The sequence below is a fragment of the Brachyistius frenatus genome, unplaced genomic scaffold (genome assembly GCF_029030835.1).
Source record: "Brachyistius frenatus isolate BFR_SWC_R1_liver_20210118 unplaced genomic scaffold, ASM2903083v1 Contig_195, whole genome shotgun sequence".
NCBI lineage: Eukaryota > Metazoa > Chordata > Actinopteri > Embiotocidae > Brachyistius > Brachyistius frenatus.
The window spans coordinates 399,501-408,029 of NW_027210794.1; the positions used below are offsets into that span (position 1 = coordinate 399,501).

General features: G+C 46.7%; 1 pseudogene; it reads right to left on the reverse strand.

Annotated features, from left to right (window-relative positions):
• Positions 1–4,237: 4,237 nt before the first annotated feature.
• Positions 4,238–7,511, reverse strand: LOC138632800 (uncharacterized; annotated as a pseudogene).
• Between the last annotated feature and the right edge of the window lie 1,018 nt (positions 7,512–8,529).

Sequence of the window (8,529 nt, forward strand, 5' to 3'; positions counted from 1 at the left end):
AATACACCGACTCCTCCAGTTAGTCTGTAGCTTTCAAACCCGAGTATTCCCTTATATGCTTTTATACTTTATGTATACGTTCTGTAAGGAACATGCAATGACATGCATTATTTATTATTACATTAATTGAATGACTTTTAACATTTAATATTCAATAGCAGCACGACCTGACAGAAAACGTCTACAATGTCTGTAGTAAAGATTGTTTTTACACTTCATGGATTGCCTCTTGTAGAGCTCTGAGTTATTATTATAATAATTAATTTGGTCACCTGGGGGCATATTTGTTGATCTCCCACGGACTTCTTTCATCTTCCCATGCAGACGTGCAGAATTACAAAGACTCGGTGAGAGGATGTGTGCGTTTATTTGAAACCAAGCTTACATGTTACCTCAGTACCTGTTTCTGAATTTAAACAGTTAGAGAACTAACAGGAATGAAAAGCAAAGATAATCTGAACACCCACTGTTATAATAAATTTGTTATATTTTGTATGATTTAGCTGCTGAATTACATTACTTGAATTATAAACCTGCAGCAGGATAACAGTGCAGTTATGTTGCATTGGACGACCTCACACTTGTGACCAAACATCTTTATTATGATAAATGAAGTCTTAATGTTTGTGTCAGGTCTGAAATTACCGCCATTATGTTGCATTGTGTTCTTGCCTAATGATGCTTGATGCCTTATTTGGTGAACAATGTAGCCGCCACGATGTAACTGTGACTGTGGAGAGGAAGTCTGTGACCGTATGAGTCCACCTGTTCCCTGATGACGAAGATTCATGATGATCATCCAGTGCGGACATCACAGGTCGGTCGCATGTACAGACATTGACATTAAAGGTGAGCTTTTTAAACTCACTTTACTGGTCTACTTTTCTGCAAAAACAAAGTAGACAAAGATATTATTGTATTTGTATGTGTTCTTTATCCCTTTAAGTGGCATCAAAAAATAACTTTTGTCCAAATTGAGCCTCTAACTTTCGAAACACACATTTTGACCATTAAATAAATAGAAAATATAAATCTTAATTTCTACAATAACAGCCATGGTTTCTTCCTTTCATTTCACCTTGGAATATTTCAGGCTATTTCTTGTGTTTATATCCACTTATTTATGTGGAGAAGAAAAAGCTGAGATAAAGAAAATCCATACGATGATATAACACCCACAATCTGAATCTTCAGGTATTAAAGTCCTTCGACAGCTGAAACAAATGTTTTCAGCGACCACCTCTGCTTCCTGGCTTGAAGGAATGCAAGAATTAACCTCCTTCACAAACAGCCTTGTATCTTCATCCTCTGTTTTCATTTCTTTTATGAATACGTGTGTTTGTTCAGAATGTAGATCTTTGCTCACTGTTTCATATGATGGATGGTTATGGTTATCTCTGGCTCAGATACACAGGATGATGCAGGCTGTGGCAGAATGTCTCTTACAGGGAGAGCTGGATCAATGTGTGAGCACGCCAGTAACATATTTCATCATTTCCTCAGCACATGACATGGAAACTTACGGCTACGTCAGACAGTAGAACAACAATTAGATTAGGGTCAACATCTTCAACAAAAGTTCTTATATGTCAAACAAAAATAAGAATTTGGGAGAATAAAACTCAAAAAAGTCTCAAAAGCAAAACTTATGAGAAATTTATAAGAAATGATTTGTGTAATTGTGTAAACTACTGATCTTGTACGATTTTGATATGCACCTTCACTGCCGCTTCCTCACTCATCACACTTTTGGCTTTGAGGCATTGAATTTACATAAAAGTGGACATAGCTTTTGAAAGATGAGGCTTCAAACTCAGTGCACTTCGCCATGCCCAACTGGTCTCTGATTGGTTCTTCAGAATGGCTGTGCAAACCACAGACTGGATATAAAAGTGTTCGTAGCTTCAGGTCTGTAAAATGGTTCTGATCCAGAAGTGTCTTCAGCTGCAATACCAGCGAGTGCCACTAGAGGTCGGCTCCAAAAAGCCTCCGGCTCCATAGACTCCCATTCAACTTCTCTCATCAAATCCAAAGTGAATAAAATGTGTCCATCAGTTATCTCGGTGTTGTTAGCTAAAGTCACTCCTTCTTCTTAGTTTTCTGGAGGTCCATCTGAAAATAATCCCTCATTCATTAGAAAAGAAGATTCAAGAAGACCTGTTTTTGGGGGCGTGTCTGTTTGATTGACAGGCCTGTGGTGCAGTCAGGTTACAGCTATCGGTGGGCGGGACGTAGTATCATCAGGTATCCGATCAGATCGGTCAGATCCACCGCTGGCTCCTCCCCCAGCTCGTCCAAATATGGTCACTTCCTGCTCCAAACCGCTCCGAACTAGCAAAGATGGTGACGGACAGAATCTGAACTGGAGGATTCATAACGTTCACAAACCAACGATGACATCACTGATGGTTGATGACATCACTGATGGATGATACTTGGTGCAAACCTTAATACAGAGTTTCTAGACTTTCATCACACCAAAGACTGAAGCTGTGAGTGACAGTCAGGTGGAACCAGGCTAATTCATAATTTTATGGTTTCACATATCAGTTGACATTCCAACAAACCAACAATGACATCACTGCTGGTTGATACTTGCTCTCTAGTTTGTGCTGCATCACTTTTGGTTTGCAGTTCTGACGAAAAACTCTCACATGCATGCTTTTGTTTTTCTAGGTCATTGGTTAATGAGTTTTTGAGAGGCAACTGAACAAATCTGCAGCCTCTGTGCGATGCCATCATGCCCATAAGGAGCGAAACCTCTCAGGAATGTTTCCAGTACCTCGAAGGTTCTTTGACACAAACACTTGCAGCAGTTCTGAAGGCAAGAGGAGGTCCAGCTCAGTAAGGTGTCCCTAATGAAGTGGCCAGGGAGTGTAGCTTTTAACTAATTAAGCAGCCTTCTTGATGGGAGCCGTTTCCTCTTCATTAAAGCCTTTTACAGTTGCATCGAATATCCAGCTGGTTTATGGAGAGGATGTAAAGAAGTCAAACCAAAAATAGACTCCACTCCTGCATTTCTATTAATGCTTGATCAAAAAGAGTGAACTGGTAAAAATGTCAATCAGTAGACAGAATAACGGAGGATTGTCGGTTTGCGCAGCGGTATAGTTGTAAACAGGAATTCACTAGCTCGGACCGCCTCGGCCGAGGGCGAACCTTCATTGATTGAGGGAGATTAATCCAGGGTGAGAGTTTCGCGGTTTGGGGGAAGGCTTAGTTGAGGATCCACTGCGGCTCCTGGGCCTTGCAGATCCCCAAAAGAAGCCATCCTAAGAAAGTAAGGCTGCCTGCCCTTTGCGCAGGTCGTCGAAGCTGTGGTGGGTGTAAAGTTGGTAGGCTTGGGAAGACCAGCGGCCCATGACCTTGATGAGGTGGTCTGGGACTCCTCTGCTTGACGTGGTGGTGGCTGCCGCTATGCGGAAGAAGTGGCCGGAGAAGGAGTCAGGATTAGTCCCGGAGGTGATTAGAACTGCTCTGAAGTGTAAAAGGAACCAGGATCGATTGGCGACGTGGCCTGTTTCGGTGATGAACAGCGGTTCATGGGAGGAAGTTTGCTGCGTTTTCCTGAGCTGAAGATAGTGTATGAGGGGTTCGTAGGGGCTCAGATATGAATTTAGTTTAAAGTAAAATATGGGAACTGGGTTGCTGACCTGGTTTGTTTTGCTCCGTTTGAGTGAATAGCTTAAGCAATCTTCAGAGATGGGATAGAGGTCAGATACGCAAGGGTGGAGACTAGGGTTAAACTTGACTGAAGAAGAAGCGAATTCTGAGCATCGCAAGAAACCGAAGAAAGCAAGTGGAAACATGGATTCCAGAGTGCGCGCCAGGTGGGCGGAAAAGTGATTAGAACGAAGGGTGGCAATGCAGCGAGAAATAAGATCGGTGGTTAGCGGGAGACGGTGAGGAGCCGGTGTAGGTGTTTGGCGCTGAAGGCCTTTAATAAGTAAAGACGACTGGGAGAGCATTGCAGGGGAGCCAGTGAGTAACTTTGCAAAGAAGTTGATACCGCTAAGGTAAATCTTAATGGTGGGTATCTCGATGTGGAGAATTGAGTGGACATGGGAGATGAAGCTGCATACGGAGGCCACGTCGAAGGAAGGGAACGGAAGTTTAAACATGGCATGGAAGGAGTGGAAAGAGTTCCAGGCCGTCTGGTAAGTAGAAAGAGTGCTGGGGGCTAAGCTGCTGATGGTGGCTTGTTGGGAAAAAGAGATGAGTTCTGCAATGGTTGGTTTCAGATGAGGAATGTCGTGTCTGAAAATGGTAGGACAGGGGTTGGATTCTCCTCCGTGTCTGGAGCTAAGGTTCTGAAGATCTGGAAGGAGAAGCGAGACAAAGAGTCAGTGATGGAGTTATGGTGGCCAGGAACATGTTTAGCTCGGAGAATAAATTGATGAGTGACCGACAGCCACGTGAGACGGCGTATGAAGGGCATGATGTCGACTACGGCGATATTATCAGAGTGGATGAGTGTAGACCTTTTTGGCCACTCGTGCCCCCAGAGGAGAGCGGTGATGACGACTGCATATATTTTGTGGACTGCTGAAGATGATTGGAGGGAGCTTTGGAGGAAGTTGCGGAATTCGATGAGCCATTCAGCTGAAAACCATCGTCTGCCGTAGTGGCCCCCAAAACTGGTGGAAGGAGCAGCGTCAGTATAGAGCTGAATGTCTTCTGGGTTGGAAAGTTGGTCGTCGTAAAAGAAGGTGATACTGTTCCAGTTGGAGAGGAGGTGCAGCCGCATCTGCATCTCTGTTCTGGAGGGGGTATCCATGGAGACTGGATCGATAAGTGAGGGTGTAGATGATGCGAGGGAGAGCAAGTGCGAAATAAAGGAGCAACCCTGGGGGATGATGCGAAAGGCAAAGTTCAGATGTCCCGAGAGGGAGAGCAGTTGTCGTTTGGTGCAAGAGGGAGTAAGAAGAAAGTTTTGTAGGAGGAGAATGATGCGGTGGAGTTTCTTCGCGGGCAAAGAAGCTTGGAACCGGACAGTGTCGAGAGTAATCCTGGGAAACTCCAAGATGTGTGAAGGACCTTCTGTTTTCTCTTCAGAGAGAGGGATGCCAAGCTGAGTGAAGACTGATTTTATGGTCAAGAGACCGTGGGCTGGAGGTGATGAAGGGGGGGGTTATAACTAGGAAGTCGTCGAGGAGGTGGACCAGGTGAGGAATTTTGTGGTTGTTGGAGAGAATCCAACACAAGGCTTTTGATAGTGTGTCAAATAATTTAGGGCTGCTCTTGTAGCCGAAAGTGAGTCTCACGGCAAAGTAGTAGGCATCCTTCCAGTGGACGCCGAAGAGGCACCAGAAGTCCAGATGGATGGGGAGGATTTTAAAGGCATTTGTTATGTCGGTTTTAGAAAGCCAGGCGCCTCTGCCGGCAAGTTTGGTGAGGGAAATGACGTGGTTTATGGTGGCATATTTCAGGGAGAAATTTTCACTTGGGATTAAGCTATTTATGCTCGGAATTTAGCTGCCATGAGGGACTGAGAGGTCGATGATTAAATGTTTTTTACCTGAGTATTTCCTGGTTGCTATGCCTACCGAGCTGATTCTGAAATTTGGGAATGGTGGTTGTGTGAATGGGCCGACCATGAAACACTCTTTTAACTCTGTGGCTAGCAACTATGTCGGGGTCCCTCAGGGCAGACTGGAGGTTTTTGCACTGGAGGGGGACTGAGGGAATGGAGATGGTCCCCGGATGGAAGCCGTCGAGGAGACCCGAAATTAGGAAACTGACGAGGCATGGATCTGGATGGTTTTTGAGGGCTTTCTTTAATGCTTGGACATTTATGGGGGTTGATGCGGACATGGGTAGTCATGGTTTTGTTGGATTGTGGGGCATGCTGGGCGGGAATGGCTGCCACCGCAGAAGGAGCAGGTATGGAGGTACCTGCAGTGGGACATGTTGCATCTGGCCTCGTTAAAATTTTTGCATATGGTTTTACCCCCTTGGAGCATTGTTGGACGACCTTTCCTATCCAAGCCCTGGGGCGGGGGCATGCTGATGGTGGGCACTGTAAATTTGGGAGTTAGGTATTTGGAAGGAGCACTGCATAATTTGCAGGGGAGAGCTGGACGGGTGGCAAAAATGCGGCAGTAGAGTTCCTGGTCGAGGGTACCCCAGTAAGTGGCCTGGTTGAACTGGAGGAGACGGGCTGCGGCTTCTGAAGCGAATTGGATGTAGTATTGGTAAAAGCCTGCTCCGCCAAAGCGGAGAGCTAGGTCGAGGATTATGGAAAGGTAATTATCTAACTCTGTTCTCCTAGCTGGGTAGGGGGTGCAGAGGACATCTCTATACAAGGAGAAAGCGTACGCGAACTCGAGCGGGGTGAGCTCTTTAGAGCGAGCTGGCGCTAAGGTACGCATGATGATGAGGCTCTCATGGCTATCGATCACCCTAGGTTCAGCGTGTTGGGGGGGGGAAAGAAGTAGGGACTGGCATCCCGGTGCCAGGAATCTGCATAGTAGAAGGGTAAACTGCGGCCCTCGTTGTGCTGCGGAAGGTCGCTGGAGGCGCCTGAGGAAAGGGGGCAGAAGGGTTGTAAGTTGGCAGCCCAGTGGTGATGATGGGCACTGTGGATGGATAAGAGAGGGGAAAAGAGGAAAGAAGACCTGGCAACCCGGTGCCAGAGTAGAAGGCAGAAAAAAGGGGTGTGTGGAAGAACAACAGTAGTACGGACTGATGAATCCAAGCCAGAAGGTAGGATGAAATGCTGTGGAAATTGAAGAGAGGAGAAGAGGTGGCATCCCGGTGCTGCTGTGCAAAGATGAGTTTGCCAGGGGAGGTGGAGGGGGATGAGAGGTGGCGCGATGCAAAACCTGGCAACCTGGAACTTTGTGGGTGGGAGGGCGGGGCTTAGAGGTGCGTGGTGACGTCACTGTCGTTGACGTTACGCCGGTGTGTTTTGGATGGAGGTACGTCTGTGTTTTTAGCCTGATGTGACTTTTGGAAAGTTGTGAGGAGTTGGAACAGTTTTGCTTTGTTGTCAGAGCGGTGGTGAGGTATCCCCCTTCTCTTTTAACGCTTTTAGCAGGCAGACTATGGTCCGGTCTTGGCCGGTGCGTCTTCGACGGGGAACCTGGCTGGACCGCGGGAGCGGTGGCAGAGGCTTTGAGCGCGGCGCGCTGGGGAGCCGGAGTCGTCGGGGACTCGTTCCCGAGCGCTGGGTCTGGGGCGAGCGGAGGAAGAGAGAGGGGACTTATGTTTCCGTTGACTACGTCTGGGGGTGGCAGGTCTCCCTCTGTCACCGGTGAGTGAGTTATTGGAGGACGGCTGTGGATCGGAACCTTTGTACAGAAGGATTGAATGGAGAGAGGGATTCTGGTGGATGCAGCTGGTCGGCTTGTTGGAGATCGGCGGTTTGGCTCCGCTGTGCTATCTGGGTGTTCCCGGTGGCATTTGGAGAGGGCAGCAGATCGAGGGTTTCCCTTGGGTGTATGGGTGGCCTCTGTGGAGGAAGAACAATCGTCGTCGTTGTCGGACGGGCTGAGGAACAGCAGATCCATGTTTGGTTCAAGGTAAGATCGTTTTATTTTATTTTCTTCTGCGTGGCGTCTGGTTCCGAATGCGGAAAACGCTAGCAGGCCGAGGTTTAGAGTCGGTGGATATTTATAGGAGTGTGGCCGGAAGTGGGGGAGTGGTTGAGGTGTGGTCCTGCTCCTGAAATTCAGCTAAAACTTTAGCACTCCTCGCTCTCCCTTGATCATCAAATAGCTCCTGCAAAGCTTGAGGTGTGATTGGGCTCATTATTCTGCTGCAGCGTGTTTCCTTCCTCCTCGTCACCCACGTTGGACCGCTGCTGTGTTTCAGCCGAGGTCGTAGGTCTAGCCTCGTTTCCACTCCTGAGAACTGGTTTAAGTTGCTTCAATGAAATGAGACTGAAAGGTGACCCGAGCACCCTGCAGACCTCTGATTGGTCAGAGATGATTGCCGCTCCGGCGTTGCATCATCATTGCCTGATATGGGACATCCTGCACAAACCTGCCAGTTAAACTACTGTAGCAGCTGGAACTTTCTAATTGTCTGGACGCCTCCGTGAAAGGCAAAGAGCAAAGTATTTTCCAGGCTCTGACTAAATCCTGAAAAGTAGCTGGTGTCAAGAGAAAGCTGTGGAAAAGAAGAAGAGTCATGAAGTTGCTTTTCTATCTCAGTAAACTCAGTGTACTGATCTCCTGATTGAGTATTTCAGTGACATGAACTGCCCACTTAGAAACATGATTTGATGGTGAGTCATTTCTTAGAATAACAATTTGCATCAGAACAGAGTGAAAGTGTCTGAAGTCGATGTTCCCAACGATCATAATGCTTCTTAGTCAGCAATTTTCTACTGTAAACTCAAAGCACAGCTGTATCACTACAGGAAAACAATGACTACAGGTTGATTAACAAGCCTCTGATGTGTCGATCAAAACTACCTGAGTGTCACCTGAACGCTGCTTCAAAGGAAGGACGCAACTCAAGAAACTAAACTTTTGTACAAACGAGTGAAGCGCCATTAGAAATACTTTTATAAAAGTCACTAAA